This window comes from Ischnura elegans, chromosome 1 (genome assembly GCF_921293095.1).
Source record: "Ischnura elegans chromosome 1, ioIscEleg1.1, whole genome shotgun sequence".
NCBI lineage: Eukaryota > Metazoa > Arthropoda > Insecta > Odonata > Coenagrionidae > Ischnura > Ischnura elegans.
The window spans coordinates 38,389,317-38,406,970 of record NC_060246.1 but is presented as its reverse complement, the minus strand read 5'-3'; the positions used below and the strand labels follow the sequence as shown (position 1 = coordinate 38,406,970).

At 39.8% G+C, this 17,654-nt stretch overlaps 1 protein-coding gene across 1 annotated transcript in view; it reads left to right on the top strand.

Annotated features, from left to right (window-relative positions):
- Positions 1–5,463: 5,463 nt before the first annotated feature.
- The window catches only part of LOC124158955, a 221,456-nt gene continuing 209,265 nt past the window's right edge, over positions 5,464–17,654 (top strand). Inside the window, exon 1 of the mRNA XM_046534396.1 lies at positions 5,464–6,191. The gene's annotated coding sequence lies outside the window, so the exon portion shown is untranslated. The remainder of the gene's footprint in view (positions 6,192–17,654) is intronic.

Below are 17,654 nucleotides of genomic sequence, written 5' to 3'. Positions count from 1 at the left end.
TTTATTGCCTTTGACTGCACATGGAAGCTATTGTACTGAAAAAGTCAAAGTCGTGCATAAGTCACGAAAGTAACATTTTTACGCTGACATTACTAGTAACTCAAAACTTTTACATTTTTTTAAAGTGCTGTTTAATGTTTGTATAGTAAGGAATTCATGAGGAATTAAAAAAAACGGTGTATTTCATTCCTGGAACGTAATTTTTGCTGTGAGAAGGCAAATTATGTCAATTAGAAGCAATTGATAAAATGCGAACGTAAATGCAATCCTTGAAAACCTGCAGAACGATTTCAAGTAACCTAATTTCTCTGAGCCATTGATTCTGATGAGAGAAAGTCTTGTCTTGCTTCTCTCTATTGCAAACGCATTCCTATAGGGTAGAAACACAATACGCGCGGTGTAAATATAGAGGGGAAAAATTCTGCATTCAATACTTATCCTTTTGGTATTTTTTGTAGGAAAGGAAAAAATAGTATAAATTAGCAGTATGCATGTGTTATCTAAGTCATCATTTTTGCCTTTCAGAAGACATTCTAGGACGAATTTAATTATGAGATCACGCCTGAAATGTTACACCGTTTTTTCGTAATGTAAATTGTCATAGAGAGAGCGAAGTAAGAAGTTTTTCTTTTCTCTAAAAAATGAATTGCTCACTCGCGTAGAAAAAAATTCCTTTTATATTACGCTGGTATTCGATCCGTATAAAAAATCGGCTTCTCCATAATTATCATTTACAATTACGGTGAGGAAAACTCATATTTAACTACGACTTTTTCTGCGTTACCAACGTACATTTCTTTTGATCGGCTTCATTAATGCAATGGGAAACAACATGTAGAAACTATAAAATTAATTATAGAAATGTTATTCAATATAAGTAGCAGTTATTTCCTCAAAGGATTGTGAATTTTCTAAGTACCTCAAATATATTGTCAAAAATTAGTAAGACTAGATGGGAGAATTGGAGAATTCACTCGAAATCAATAAAATGAGTAACGTAAATATGTTTCAAAATTAATATTAGTCGTTAAAAAATTTAAGAATTTATATTTTTCAAAAAATAGCCCAGATATTTGCTACACTTTGAAAAAGTGTCCATAATTGGCGACAATTACCAATCAAAGTTTTTTGAAGCCAGTAACGCATTGAAGCTTAGCTTTCTAGCTTAATTAGAATTTTTAGCTTCATAATGAATTGATGAAGTGAAAATATAAAGATATCATTTACTTCAAAGAACAATCAATCTTTATTTTTTTTACTGTTATTATTGAGAATCTATTTACCAATGTGGAGAAAAGGTCTGACTGTAACCAAGGTCTGACTGTATCTGAGGTGGTGACTGTACTCAAAGGATGACCTTGGAAACAGCAACAATCCCACTGTGGCTATTGACAACCTTTTACAGCCATTAGGGTAATCCACTCTTATCTCCTTTGGGGCTGAGGGCTAACTCTTTAAGTCTTCATGCTGTGTTGGAATCGCTTATATCTTTTGCAACATTGAATTACCAAATGCGTAATCCAGCAAAAAAAAAACCACATAGTGAGCGGATCCAAATGTGGCCAGCAAATTTCACGAGTCCTATGACGATTTTCCCGTGTTTTTTTGAAGTATTACCAATGCTGACGAGATATGTTAAACTCCCACGCGCCTACAGGGAACGTGGGAGCTCTATGTCAATGTAGAGCGGAAGAATGTTGACCGTAAGCCTTGCGTAACGCTCCAATGTGGAACTCCAAGAGATGGTCATGACTTTTACTCACGTACTCAGACCCTTCCGTTTTCGAAGACACTAGTATGCAACTCTCGGCTAGCGAGGCAGGCTGTACGTGATCTCAAGCCCCGCTGTCAGCCAGCCTGCTCGTCCACCCTGGTATCGAAGTGGTGGCTGCCCCGTCGGCTTCTGCGGTATATAATTAATTCGGCAGCGGTAACATGATCATCTCTCTACCTATTAAACCGATCGTTTCGAGTGAATTATAATGCCTCCGTTTTCATGTGCTTGAAATTACTTTAGTGTTGAATGCAAAATGATATCATTGTACAATTTGTTGAAATCCACATTTTTATATGAGATTATTTGTGTGCGGAGTGAAGTTTTTTTTACGAGGTACGGATAAGAAATGCTTAATCCGTGAAAGCCTACTAGAGAAGTTCAATTCGTTGAACGCAATTATGACGCATTGGATGAACATTTTCAAATTATTACTTCCAATGACTTCAAAGGAGTTCCTTTATAATTTCGGCATCATTTATTCATGGTTCCCTAATTTATCAGGATAACATAACTTCACTTACTTAGTCGAACGACATGACGAGATACGAGTTTATATCATTATATGCCTTAACTTGGAATACATTATGCATCATTTGGAAAAACATAATAAAGGTGCAGCTATTTGCATTTAATTAATAATTAATTAAATTTAATACTATTATTTAGTTTGTAATAAATCTGGCGAGAGAATGTAATTGATAATTTACTGCATTGATTCGAATAGGCTGTAACTGATACTTAGACAGAGGACTGAGTTTTGCATCGTCTTCCGCGTGAAATAGATCTAAATAAAAACAAATACCCAAAATAAATTTTCCCTCCATTGGGTGGAACACAAAGGAACTAACAACATCTTAATATTAACATATTAATACTTATTTATTTTATTAATTATTTGTCATCCTTTCACCTTAAATAAAACATTAGAAAAAGGTCTGACTCATCAGTGCTGAAACTAGCATGGTTGCGGTTATACTTTCCAACCATATACAACCAAATGAGCGATTTTCTGGAATAGTAGATAGATAGATAGACTTTATCCATATCGTGCGAGTGAATGTTTGCTTACTTGCAAATGAAGTTTAGAAGAAGGAAATATTTATTTCGAATGTACCCAAACTTACCGAAGAAATATTAGGTTTTTCTAAAATAACGATATCAACTAACTATTGGATTTGAAGGAAAGTTCGCTGGAAAGCATGAACGTTTTTGAAAGGTTGTTGTGGTTAGGTAGGCAAAATGAAGAAATTTATGAAGAAGGAATCAAAGTTATGAGAAAGAATTTATTGATTAATTAACCACGAAATACGGACAATGAATTTCAATGGCTTTCATTGATGATGTAATGGAATATTCCTCTTGCCTTTCAAGAAAAATTGATTTGGCAAGAAGTTGCTGCACACATGCGGAAAGTTTTAGCATTTTAAGACTTTTCACCAGCATTTTTCCACAGTTGATCTCATCGTGACTAGAGGATCAGCTGCTGCGGCCGGTGGCATCTTCTATCAGCGATATAATCCTTGTTTTCGAAAAACAACACTCTCAACGATAATCATAGGCGAAGGAAGATGTATTGTATAAATGTTTTCGTTCAGTGGTGTCGCCTTTGGCTCTCCTGTGGAACGCGGGAGTATGGGGAAATTCCGTTTGGTCTGCGAAAACTGCCCTCCACCGAGAAAGAGAATGGGCTATTGATACGGCGCAAGGTCGCAAGTCGAAGAGGAAAGTATTCTAGTAGAGTTTCCGAACCTCCCTAAATGTAGCACCAAATAAAAAAATCAACCATGCCCCCCTCAAATCTTAACGTACCCTTCTGATCGTTTCCTACCTCTGCAACCTCGTTCTTGACAACTTAACTTGACATAACTTGATCGTAGCGTCAGATAAAGTACTTAAAACTACACAACTAGAATTGCCATTAGTTGAAAAAACTCAACTTCTTTATGATTCAGGTCGGCTTGTGAAGAGAGGAATTTCTACCGACAGTTCTAAATTCTACCTAAAGTCCATGATCGTTGATAATGTCACTATCGGATTCCATTTATAGTTAACACGTTGATCCTTGCTCTTCTTTGAGCAGCATATTTTCCACCATAGATTCGCTATTGCGTAAATCAATCCTTTTATAACTAAGACTATCAATTTGGCATTTTCAGAGTAAATAGACAACTTATTTTTCAACATTTATTTGTTCCTCAAATGTAAAAACTCTACACCTGAAGAAATACTTAGGCCAAATTTTCAAATTTGAGGGACAAGCAAATTTTCAAGCAAGGACTTACTCTATGTACCTAACTTGCAAATTTCATGATGATAGCATTTTTTTATTCTAACAATTATTCTCGGTAAAGACCATTCAATCAGGAGTGATACGTTCCATTAAGACATGTCTCTAAACTACCGCGCGCTCGATCCCCTCTTATTCGGCCGTTAGGGATAAAGTTACCTGCAGGATAAAAATTACGATTAAATTTAAGGTTATCCTGTCCAGATTTGACCCCGCTTACGTGGACGGAAAATTGAAACTAATATCTATGTTCATTAATACGGCTTTATGTGTTCATTTAGTGTGTTTTTTCCTCTCTACCAGATGGCTCTTTATGTGGCTCTAGAGGTGAAACGTTGCCAACCTTAGGATGTCGGTATGGTTTATTATATCGAGGAGGGGACGGATAGCTTAAGGTGGTTGTTAATTGCTGGATTCCCCGATGTAAAGGCCAGTGCGAGATGTTTTTGGGGTATGTGGAAATACAAAAAGTATTTTTTATGCTTCGGATATGGCAAAATATAGGCAAAGTTTTCTGTAGTCACCCTGAAAATATGAATATGCTAGCGTTGGGCTGTAAATTAGTAATACGCCACCAAAAAAGACTAAAATGGACCTGGAGGGATTCTACATCTACGAACTACCCCGCGAGCCGCCTAAAAAGGCGTGTGGCAGTGAGTGTTAGCATATAAAGCCTTTTACATATAAACGGCAAATTCCTCTAGCGCAATTCTCATACGAGATTTTTTAAAATGCGTAAATCAATGCTTCATAGCGTCGGATTTATGAAAAAAACAATTTATCAAAGTATCGTTAATAGGGAAACTCTCCGCTCAATTCTACCAAGTATTCTTACAATTTTACACTGTTTCTTACGGAAAAAAATTACGTGATACTTGCCGGGACCCCCCTCTCTCCCACGTGAGATTGAGTAAGAATTGGTTTGACCCCCAACCCCTAAACGCTTCACGTAAATAATAGATGCCCCCAGGGGCGGATCCAGGATTTTTTTCTGGGGAGAAGGGGCACAATGGCCTGACAGGCAAATGATTTTCTTATACCTGAGATTTAAAACTACATGCATCAATTACTGTACGAAATATTTTCTCTATTTTAATATGAAAGTTATAAATATACAATTAAATGATTGGCGCTCCGTAATACACAAAGCAAAATAAACGTATTGATAACTGTATAAAAATTGTATCTATCTTTTAAGCGTTTGGGGGTGGCACGTGCCCCCCCCCCCCCCACTAAATCCGCCTAAGATGATGTTCCCTTCGAGAATTTAACTGTCTCCTTCAATCGAGATATTCCCCTCCCCAGTCCCCCCCCCCTTATAATCCCCTCCTCCATTTCAGCCCTCCCCTCCGCCGGGGAGTCGGTTGGGTGAGAGGCAGCCCCCAAGGCGGACGACGTCGCAGTCACTCGTCGACCACGTCGCGGCGAACAGCTGGAAGCAAGCAGCAGCTCTCTCTTTCTCTCCGTCCTCGCACAGTCTCAGCTCTCTCAAAACTCTCTCGCACCTCACCGTTTTCCCTTGGCTCCCTTGCCCCAACTCCTCGAGTCTTTTCAGAGCTCGAGAGAGGGAGACTTGTCCTAGTCCCGCTCGCTTTATCGTTTCCTTTTACCGCTTTTTGCTACCACAAGGAAAGGACGAAGTTCGGTTTTTCGATAGTGGAAGACGTGAAGAGTTCCTGGCAAGGGTGGAGCAGTGCCTGTGTTTTGACAATCCCGCACAATTTCCATGACAACGCAGTGAACCCATCGGGGTTTTCCGTCCATTATTTGGGGAAGTATTTCCCTCAAGTTCTTCGGATTGATTCCTTTGTGTACTTTTCGGCTTCCTCTGCTTTTACGTCAGAGGAACGTCGCCTGTTTTTTGTTGGGGGTGCGAGGAGCTGTTTGATCTGACTGGAGAAACCTTGGTGGAGTGTGTGGACGTGAAATAGCAGTGTTGGTAGCAGCTGGACGACTTCTTTCTCGACCGTTTTTTTTAATTTTCTTCATTTTTCTCGAAGAAGAGGTGGTTGTTTCTGTTGTAAGGGTGGAATAGTGAAGGTTGGGCCGGGGCCGTTGAGTTTCAACCTGCTGCCAGTTTGTCACACACATGGATTTGGGATATCGGCGCTCTGAAGCCGCTTTGAGGTGAGTCAAATTCTGCACGATCCCTGTGGGAAACATGTAGTGGTGTTAATTTTAATGGGAACTCGTAGCCAATTTTGATTACCAGTATTGTATGGTGCATTTAACTGTGTAGATTCCCGTACAGCCACTGCTACAGAGGAAGTGTAATCCTATCGTTGATTTCGCAGACGAATGCCTTCGAGGATGTCATTACTTTTTCACTCTGTAACCGAATACCAACCGAACATTTGATAGCCCAGCGTGCGCTCAATTATCTCCGAACTTGTTTTCTACCGAAGGAGGTAACATTCTTGCCGCAGTGTGTTTATTGGACCACGTACTTCTTTAGGACAACAAAATCGTTACCGATAGCTTTCACGCTACATGGCGTTTAACTTTGTTTGCTGAGCGTGAGGGCTTCACTCAAGTTTAGCTGGTCTATTCTTAGAATTCTTCTTCATATATTTCGTATCATTTTCTTCGCCAAATCACTTATAATGACTTTTTTTGACTTCAAATATTTTCGGAGTCGACTAACTAACCTTTTTTTTAAGTTGGTAACCAAATAGCTCGCGGACCATCTCCCGTATATCATTTCTTTAAACCTTCTTTTTAATTTCAGCGATAATTTACCATTCAGTTTTTTACTGGCTGTGAGATAGTGAAAGCAACTTTCGACCACCTTGGATCAATTCATTGTGTAACTTGACTGAATGTTTGTGGGACTGCGATTCGTGTTTTTTTCTGCGGTCAAGACGGCGATTATTACCGGCAAAGGAAGTAATTTGAATATGCTTAGCCGTGGAAGATGAGATCCGTTATTAGTCACACTGTTTTCAATGTCAGCAATTCAACATCCCAAATGATTTCGCTATCCCAGAAATTTTTTGTTGCTTAGGACGCAGGAATTTTTGATCAACATCGTCAATGCGCTGAGTTGTGGCGCCTCTTCTTTTCGTTTATCTCAGAATTGAGATTTAAACATGCTATCAACCTGGCTACGCAGTAACCAAAGTCTGATGGCAATATTGAAACTCTAATTCCAGTATTATAATGGATAGGAGGAAAAATTTGCTAATTCATTAATGCTTGAAAACTGATTTATCAAAACCCTTAAACTTCTCCTTCTCAGTCTGTGTCAAATGTGTGGGAAATAAAATTTTCAAACAAAATAAACAACATGAAAACAAACTCCATCGTCGCATACAGTCGATTAGACTCATCAAATGTTCTCGCATTTTGCTCTATCGATCTCGGTCGAATCCATTGAAGCCCAATATCGCTCTTCTACGCAATTACTCCGAGGTTTTTGAGCTTCTGGGACACGTCTTCTGTTTAGGCGGTGCTTGACTCGCTGCGCCGAACGGAAACTGGGCCGTGTCCCACCTTTCCTGCCTCCTTCCTCCTCGCCGTGCAGATTCCCGCCTCCTTTTCGCGATACGGCATGCGCTCTTCCTCGGCCGGGCCTTCGCGTGCGGCCGCTCATAAACAAAGCAGTGTCGCTCTTTTTCATCGCGAGGGGGAGGCAAATATTTCAAGTAACGCGGCCGCTGCGGTTTTCGCGCCACGGGGCACTCGGCGTGTATTGCGGGTGCCTCATTTATATTCGCCTACACTGCTCGCCTCATAGGCGCGAGCTTTCTTTTCTTTCTTCTTTTGCGGCAGGTGTTGAAACATTGGTCAGTGTTACATCGACCGCTCCATATGAATAGGAACCAGTGCTTTGTCTTTTTCGGAGCTGGCGGATATTACGCTGCATTTTTCTCTACCTGCGATTGTGAAGCCCTCTTCAGGTCCATCCAGTTTGATTGATGAGGTTTTCATGCTTTACTTGTTAACGTTTTTGGCGGCAAACCGTATTATGACCCTCATCAGTTTCAATTATTATTCTCTTCGATATCCTCGACATGCAATGTTGCGAGGAAGTTCCAAGTTCTGGACTTATGTAAGCTTGTAAATGTTATCTCTTCGTTATAACTTGGCATTTGGAAATTTCGTGGTCATTATACCCTGTAGTATCTTACATTTTTATCATTGACACTCTCATTTGTCTGGTCTCTGCATGGGAGACTATCATTCAACCGACTTAATTTGCTACGATAAATAGCTCGGCGTTTTTAATAACACTCTCAATTCTATATAAGCCAGTCTTCTTTCTGCACTTGTTGTTGGAACATTGGACTACATGGCGAAATTACTTGCCAATTTTACGCCTAATCAGTGAATTATTTACAACGCTATCCTCCTATTACTATCAGCAAAGCAAAGAGCTATGTAAATGTTATCGGTTGGATTCTAAATCACTAATATTTTGGCCTGATGCGGGGCTATCTTTAATTCAAAATAATCGGCCTGCCCCGTGATCTGCTGCGAATAGTGTTCCCGTACGCCAAGCACCGCTAGAAGTTAGCTTCTACGACCGTTCCCGGTTGAGACAATTTTTAAGGCCGTCCGCTCTGAATGGTGGCTTTCTACGTCTTGGTTAGTCCGACGGCACGTACCTACTCTCGATTTCATTGCGCACTTTTCCCCTTGACGATTCTTTTGTTTGGACATCAGATTCCCTCTGGGCTCTCAGTAAGACATCTTTTGTAATGAGCCGTCCCTCTTGCGGATTTTTCGTTTTGCATTTTTGCCGCGCTACCTGTGACCTTTTCGTAATTATTTTCTTTGCATTGTTTGTATCTTTTTTCGTTTTAAGGTAAATTTTATTGATGAGGCTGAAAGCTGTAATAAAATAGAGCACTATTTATTGGCATTGAGGAGAAATACATGACTAAAGTGTTTCGACCTTGACAAATCTTATTAAATGATCAGGCAGGATTCTAAGGCAGATCTGTTCTCTCCGAATGGGAGCAAGGTTGTTCCTCAGTGACCTAAGGACGAGAAATATGTAAGAATCATAAACAGAGGAGGAAATAAACGGTGGATTATAGAACGATCACCTCCATTGAAATGACGCGAGACGAAATGTTTACGAAACTTAGTCGATTCCATATCCGATGGACAACTTGGGTCGTGCTAATGTGAAATGCTTTATCATTTCATTTATAGACCATTGAAACGAAGGAAACGGAGATTACGTGTACGAAGGCGTAACCAAAATCGCTCGATTCCATCGTCATAAAAAGTTGGTGAGACGTGGCAGCTTTTTACATGACTTGATTACATCAATTCAACCTCTATGCTTTTACTTCTGGAGATATACATTATGGATCAAAGAATTAATTATCAACCAAATCAGTGAATGAATCCATGTAATTAATAACAAAAAACAAATAGTAGTTTAAAAACCAGGTTAAAAATCATGGTGTTAGGGGCAATTGTTTTATTCTGGGAAACTACAATTATTACATACATTTTTATTAAACATTTCCCAACTTAATGGTTGTTATCAAATCTATTATTTGTCATCGGTTCTTTTGTTATTTTTGATATGGTTACGGACTTGAGTTGTAGGTAATACTATCTCTTGTGACCCATAAAACTTAATAGTTCACATCTTAGTTATTGCAATCGTCCTGCGTCACTTATTATTATTAAATATTGCTGCAAGTAGGCTATTACCTGGTGGCAGCATTAGATTTAACACATCAATAACAAATGTATCAATCTAATAACAAAGTAAAAAACAGAGAAGACGCCTATAGCAAAAGAAAAATAATACCATATAACTAACAATTGAACTATGTCCCCAGTACTAGCCCAATTCCAAACACTCCATAATTTGCAGGAATATTTCTCGGGTTCCCCACCGGGTGTCGTATCGGGTTGTAGTTCCCAACGTTTCCATGACTAAGTCCGTGATCGTCATCAGGGATTAACCCCTTATGACGATCACGGAAACTTAGTCATGGAAACGTTGGGAACTACAACCCGATACGACACCCGGTGGGAAACCCGAGAAATATTCCTGCAGAGCATACGCCGGGAAAAACTCAGATTCTACTCCAAATTTTACATTTATTCTAATATCATACGACTAACAAATGAACATTGACCCAATCAACCCCATTTCAATCGCTCCTTAATAAACCACTATGGAATAAGTAACCAATAAATGATGAACACGTATTCCTCAAAGTACTCGCATTCACTCACTTAAATATCCAAAACTGAAGTAGGCATGGATGCGTGAGGGCATACCCCAGATTCATTCGCTGGCTTGTTAATGTCATACATTAAGTGCAGTTCCTTACCTTGGGGACCCTCTACCTTAAATTGATACACAAAGTTTTCTCTGGAGAATTGAACCCTGGGATGTCCAGCTCCATAATTCAACTCTCTCAAAATCCAATAAGCCACCTCGCTTAAAAAAAACACCTACCTTTAGCATAATCAGTGCCCTATTTCTTCACCCTCTGTTAATCACTGATTAGACTTGCCTCATGAGCATTCCAAGTGTCGTCAGCACTCTTCGAGCATGGAGCATTTGATTCGATGGATTTTTTAAAAGGAGAATCTCCCGTCGGCCTGTCCTCATGAAAAGAAAGCGCTGCCGGTGACGCGATAATAGTTTACCTCATTTTCGCTCCCAAATGTCGCCCTCATTCGGGGAGTCCTGCTGCCTGGATCACTCCCGCTCCCCGTCTCCCTCCCCCCTCAACACCCTCGGGGGCCTTTTCCTCTCTCTTGCCGCTGCCGTGGGGGCAACCGCGTGGATGAGCCGCCTCCGCCTGCCCCCCCTCCTTCCTCCTTCCCCTTTCGCCTCCGGGACGAACGAAGGTGGCCCAAGTGTGTCAGGCGACTCTCTTCACTCCTCCTCGCCAGATTCGTATCATACGAGGAAGGAATGCTATCGGATGACTGACTGTCCACCTTCGGAGCCGACGCGCACCGTGCGCGCTTTTTTGAGGAATCTGAGGTACACTTCTTTATGAACGTTTCCAAGGAGTAATAGTCGTATTACTAAAGTATTATCAGTCATTCTGGGATTATAAGTCATCTGCTACTACAGTGGAACTCTTCTTGTCAGTCGAGATTGCAGGCATTTTATATCCATTACTAATTCGAATTAGACTTTATCAAAAGTTGCAAAACTCCATAGAAAATGCGTATATAGGCATTTAGGAGGTATTAACTGCCTAAGTCATCGTAAATGGGAATTTTGTCTTGCTACTATGAAATACAAATACATACTATTACTAATAATTCAAGTTTGTCAGGAGTTCAAAAATTATTTCGCAAAGATTTATTGAAAATTAGTGCCTTTACAATTAAAATACTGAGCGGCTTCAGCAACTGTTTGTATTATTGGTACATTATTTTTTATATTTATTTAAAATTGAATCATCATTCCACGAATCATATCTATATCTCTACCCAAGTGCGGGAATGTTGCCTCTCAGGTTTCCGCGGAGTGACTGATGATTGATCGTTGGCAAAACTGTTGCCTACGGCAAATCTGAAAGATGTGTAACCAGAAAAATGGAAAATAAATTGTTTGAATAAAATGAAAGTAGCAGTATAAAATGCTATAAATTATCATAGATCCACTTATAATTTATCTATGTTCTATCTATAATTACCTCTTTCAATATTCCATCGAAATAAGAATCCTTTGAGAGCAAAGTAATGAAAACTTGTGCTACATCTTTAAGTTCACGCGGTAGTTCATGCACTCTTAACGCTAACTACTCCAAATAAAAATTTTTAGTGCGTAGATAGCCGAGAGTCCAGATACACTGTTCCGTAATTCATTAAACCCGAGTAAATAAACCCTGAGGATAAGCAGCGTAAGTATATGGACTGGGGTGCATTGTTTAATTTGCAGACCATGAGGTTTTAGTGTTAACTTTCCTCGCAGTTACTTTTCTGCGCTCGTATCCTACTTTGCCCTTTCTCACTTCAATTTTATCACCGCAGCCGAATTTTGTATAGATTCTATGAATTACGTGGATCAGAGCTTTCTAAATTTTTGTCCCTAATTAAATACTGTCAGTTATAAAAAGGTCTTCAACGGCGATTCCGTAACCAGGCTGACTTCATCGGCATGAATCGCTTTCTTTTATTATTTTTTGTGGCTGCAGTCATTTTGAACCAGGTTTTGTGGGTTTCAGGGAGTCAGCTGTTTGGCGTCCGATATTTATTGAGTGAGGCGGAGATGTGAAATGGAGAGTCGATCGCTTGTCGTTCAGGTCTCCTGAATAGGATTCCGCGGACCTAGAAAGTCATAAATAAAGGTAAACGGCAGCAGATGGAGAGATTTCACTTGCATTCATGGTTAGAAACGTTCCAGCCAACGAGATTTATCAATGTGTTAAATAGTAAAGCTCGATAGTCATATGGCCCAGCTGAAGAGATGATTATGGCCCAAATGGCGACGTGAAATATTGGTGATTAATATATTCTCGATATTGTTCATTAAACACACCATTAATTTGTTGATGATTCAAGAGGCCATGTGTCATAATGATTGGAAGCTCCCACGATTGGATAAAGTGCAAAAATGCTCTTGAAACCCATGAATGATATTGCAGTCACTATTTTATTTGTTAATCATGTTCACATCTGCCTTAATAGCGCCGACAAGTAGTAATACTTAGGTTGGGCTACCTAACGTTTGAGTCTTACGGCCTCCAAAATATATTCAGAGCCATCCAAGCAGCGATTTGTTTTGACCTTGTAATAAATAAAATACAAATAATAGAAGCAATTTCTGTTAACGATGGAAGCCAAAAGTTAATAGATGGATTAATATATAAGGATTGGGTTCGCAGCATTGTAGACTAGGAAAAATAAGGGTATCTCTTTTGCGCAGGACTACATTCCTTAGATTACAGGATCACTCCTGTTGCCCGAGAGACATGACCAAACCACGTAGATGAATGTGTTTCGTAATTAAACTGTGCAATGATTCGTTTATATTTCGGCAAAGGAATGATAAAGTGTGCAGAAGTTCATCTTCTCTTGGAATATCACCAATATGCAAGATATGTTAGACTACTCGAATGCTATTACAGGTACCAAATTAGATAGGTAACTGCATCGTGCTCTTTTACTTATTTTACGTTGAATATATCTTACTGCCCAACGTGAAATAAACACATGTATATTAACCTGTAGTGATGTTATGAGACCCAATTTGAAGATTCCTAAATGCATTGATTTCGTTTAAATTCCTCATACATCGACTAGAATCGACATTTTAAAGGGAATAATATGCATACCGCTCTTATTAATATGTTTCTCTATTTTTCATGACTGATTATTTCTTGCGTGAAACGCGGATTCACGTCCGAATTATCCTAATTCCGAGCTGATGTTTGTCTGTAACTTTCAAGAAGCCTTTGAGATTGGCATTCCAAGCGTATTTTGTCGCTTTGGGAGATAAGCGGACTAAAGTGCGTCCATCGCCAAAACCGGGAACTTGTCTCTTTGGCCGCGAGCGAATTTATCTCGTGAAACCATCGATGGTGCTGGACGTGGAGCCGAGAACAATGGATATAATCTCTAACCAATTCGAAAATATCCTTCCTTTTCTCTCTCATCCTTCAGCAGAATGCCTCACAACATAGGCGGTGCATTCTTTCTTCATCCTCCCTACTACACTTTTCATCCGTAGCCATCATCTACTATCCAGTTCCTCCAGTTTCCCTCCCATCCATAACCTACCTCATCTATCTTTACATTCCACCTGCAGCGCGCTGCCGTTGTCTCCCACCAGTCCTCACGACACATCGCTATCTTGACCGTACTTTTTCTTCTTGAAGAGCGCAGTGGGTACGTATACCGCTACCCGACGTGAATGCTTAAGCAATGCTTTTGTCCCTCGCGGGCTATCGCTTGAAGCTATGCGGAGGCGATCGTGGGAGTATTTTTTTCTCCATCCGTTCGATCCGTGGATTTTTCCTCTGGAAAATCTGTCGATCAGGAGACAGAATTTCCATTTAATACCAAAGGTTATTTTTTTCTCCTACCTACGCTTCGAATTCAGAAGAGGGACGTTCGTGGTTCGAAAGAAATTAATACCTATCGAATTAATTTCCAAGCGGTCACTTTCTCATTTGTCATTGTCCTTTCCGTCTCTATTGTCAATCTGTATCTTGGAAATTGACTAATACACTGCTTTTATCTTTTTGTTTGTTGGCAAGAGAATCACTGAGTAAATAACCTTGAGCAGTCCTCATATTTTCTTCATGCTGGTCGTCTTTTTCTATGAAATATTTTTTTTTACCTCTGTGAAATGATTACAAATGCTAATACTACCATCATACATGTAAGATTGTTTCCATGGCTAATTTTCATTCATAGAATTTTATCATTACAATTGACTTTTGCTATCCGTGTTGATGTCATAACGGAAAAATATCGAGAATTAAAGAATTACGGAAAAATTAAGGATCATCGAATGTTTACCTATCAATTTGCAATCCTAACTCTTTGACTCTATCCTAACGCTAATTCTCTAAGTCAACTTATACACCTAGTGGAGTTACTTCAACCTGCAAAGTTTACCTTTAGGGCCATTTTATACTTGCAGTCATAGTTTTTTATTTTCATTTTTATGCTCTGTCAGAGGTTCATCATTTTAAAATGATTATCCCTCACCCTTTGAATACTCTTGGAAGAGGGAGCTTGGATTAAGTTGGGCAGCCGTATGCTTTGCTATCACTTCCCTTTGTATATTTTATGGCCCGTTATGAGGGTGGCAGCAGCTTAATTTTTCTCCGCAGGACGTTCATTGGTCTCGAGGGGCCAAAAATTAATCATCGAACTCGCCGTCTTCAATGCCACGGCATCTAGGGAGACATTACTCAAACACCAAGGCTATCGTGATCACAGCAAGAGCGATGCGAGTGTTTTTTTTTTTAACTTCCTCGAGGAAGCGGTACTCCTTCAGCTTAATGGGATTCGTCTGAGAGGTCTCATTTACTTTCTTTTAAAAAAGGTAGAGCCACGAATGTGATCATTCACTTCCTGCATGATTACTGCTTTGACGGAGGCTAATGTAAACTAGTTTATTTTTCAATTAATGCATGGAGTTCTTTTATTTAACTGGATCCCACACCTTTTTAATCAACTTCTTAATTTCCTTGTTGGAAATTGATTGCCACCAGGTTAAAAGGGTCCCCAGATAGACGAAACCAAATATTATTCTCAGATCATTTTCTCAATTATCAATGAACCCAGCATAACTTAGTAACCATAATTTTTACACATTGAAAGCGATCCTAAATATGTATGTGAGTTTGGGTAATAGGAGAAAAATATTTGCCAGTGTAATTTTATCAATATTTCGTTGTAACGGAAGTATGATGTCTGAATTAAAGCCAAAAAATAGTTTAAAATACCGTTTGCTTTCAAGGTCAATGAAAATTGTTGTTGGTGCCCAACTGTCCGTGTTACCTACCAGAAAAAAATTATCTAGCTTTATTGCCCCATGCCTCAATCCTTCACCAGGCTTGCAGAATTATACACCTAGCCGCACAGCTGGCTAAAAGCCACAGAATAAATTTATGGAAGTGCAATTTTTGGTGTTTATCCCTGCGACCATGACTGAAATCGCTAAGTCCCGAATCTATTGAGGAGTCTTGAATTATCTGTACGGCTGACTACGTCGGTGGCGGTTGTCTTCACGTTATTCGTTTGCATTGAAAAGGTTAGCTGAGTTAATTTAAATGCTATTAAAAGAGGAATAAATATCAGAATTTCAATAAAAACAACGTGTAAGCATTCCACTTGCTACATTTCTCATTTACAATTTCTCAACTTAGCTGCTACTGAAGTTGGTCTTTTTAAATCTTCGCCTCAGCTTTTGGTTACATAGCAGCTGCATTGAGCTATGATATATATGAAGGGGTGAGAGGCCTAGGTGTACATGTGGTATTTTTTTCTTAACAGAGTCGAGTGTAGAAATTGATAGAAAAAATACATAAAAACTCGGTGGCCAAGGGTTACGAGTGAGAGACTGTTCTGTGCCGGCATCGAGTAAAAAATCAAATTCACTACTAAGCTGCTACTTCTTTCCTTTACCTGATTCCTGTTACTAACTCTGCTTAGAAAAAAAATAATAATAAAAATTTATTTACTCATACATTTTGATTTTACAGCTGAATACAAGATAACAAAGACAAGGAGCTTTAGGTGGTCTCCAGGGTCATAGGACCAGAATTGAGCCACCATCAAATAACAAAAATGTATGGCAATAAACGAAAATAATGAGCAGTAAATAACTAATATATCTATGCAGTATGTAATAATATCGCTTGTAACCATTGGCTTCTCTCTCCCTCGTATTTATTTTTAAATTATTAATAAAAACCTAGTCGCTGTTAGCAACCAGCGGAGGCGCAATCTGCATCGGTCTAGTGAGGAGAGGAGAAAATGCAGCGGAAACTTCTTTGGCCGGGGATCACGTTTTTGAGAGATTTTCACTCGTCCTCTCCGCGCCTCCGTCCACCCGCGCGGAATATTTTTTCCCCGGCCAAAGGGTTGCGTGTTCCGCCTTTGTAACGAAAATGTTACGACCTTCCCGGATTGCGGGTGAGAAGGCAGAGAGACTGCTGGGAGGAAATGCACGAGGGCGGTCGAGTTAACGCGCGGAGCATCCCACTCTCTCTCTCTGCTTCCCGCCTCGAAATCACACGCAAACGCTTCCGTCACTTGGGTCTGCATAAGACGCGCTTAATGGGTTGCATTTTTCTCCCATTATATCCTGGGAACTCGGTTTGTCGTTGCCTCATCTGTCGCCGCGTCCCTCCGTCCTCCATCGGGACCTGACAGATTTGAGGGCTGAATAGGAGAGTAATGATGTGCGCTTCCCAGGCATAAACTGTTCCTTTCCCTCTTGGGTGTCCGGAGGAAAGGGAAAGTTTTGAGATCTAACTCACCATCCTGAGGTTGATTTTATTACTCAAGGTAATCAGATCGGTTAAAATCAGAAGAACAGCGTGATGGAGTTTTCTTTTTCAATGCCGAAAGAAACACGTTTACAAACAATAGGTGCTAACTATTTTGTACCTTGAAGAATATGTGGTAACAGCGAAACCTAGGTTGGGGGAAAAAGTTTTATAATCGTGGAAAATTGCATAAGTTCCTTTCAATAATCAAATCAGGACACGCTGGAGATTTAGGCTCGATGCGACGTTAGACTATCGCAAGGAATGCAGTCAAAAAATCGTGCGCACGTGTTCGTCTTAAGGCCGTTTTATACGGGGCATGTCATTGCTCAGGTTAGTACTGAAAACATACGTGAAATTGCGAGAATGCGAGCTCGGAAGTAGAGCAGGGGCCATTCTTCTATCTCCCATCCCTGCATTCTTGCATGCACTTTAGCAATTCACTGCTTTATACGACGCAGTTTTGACTGCGCCTCCGTGCATACGCCAGATTGCGCAATGGCGTGCACCGTGTAAAACGGCCTTTAGGCAAGGTTCGAGATTTAAAGACTTTGGTGTAAGCCCATAGTCAAAATTTGGATAGCTAAATGTTTCATCCATATCGTCGGATAAAAATTAACAATAAAAAGTCTTTGCTAGTGTC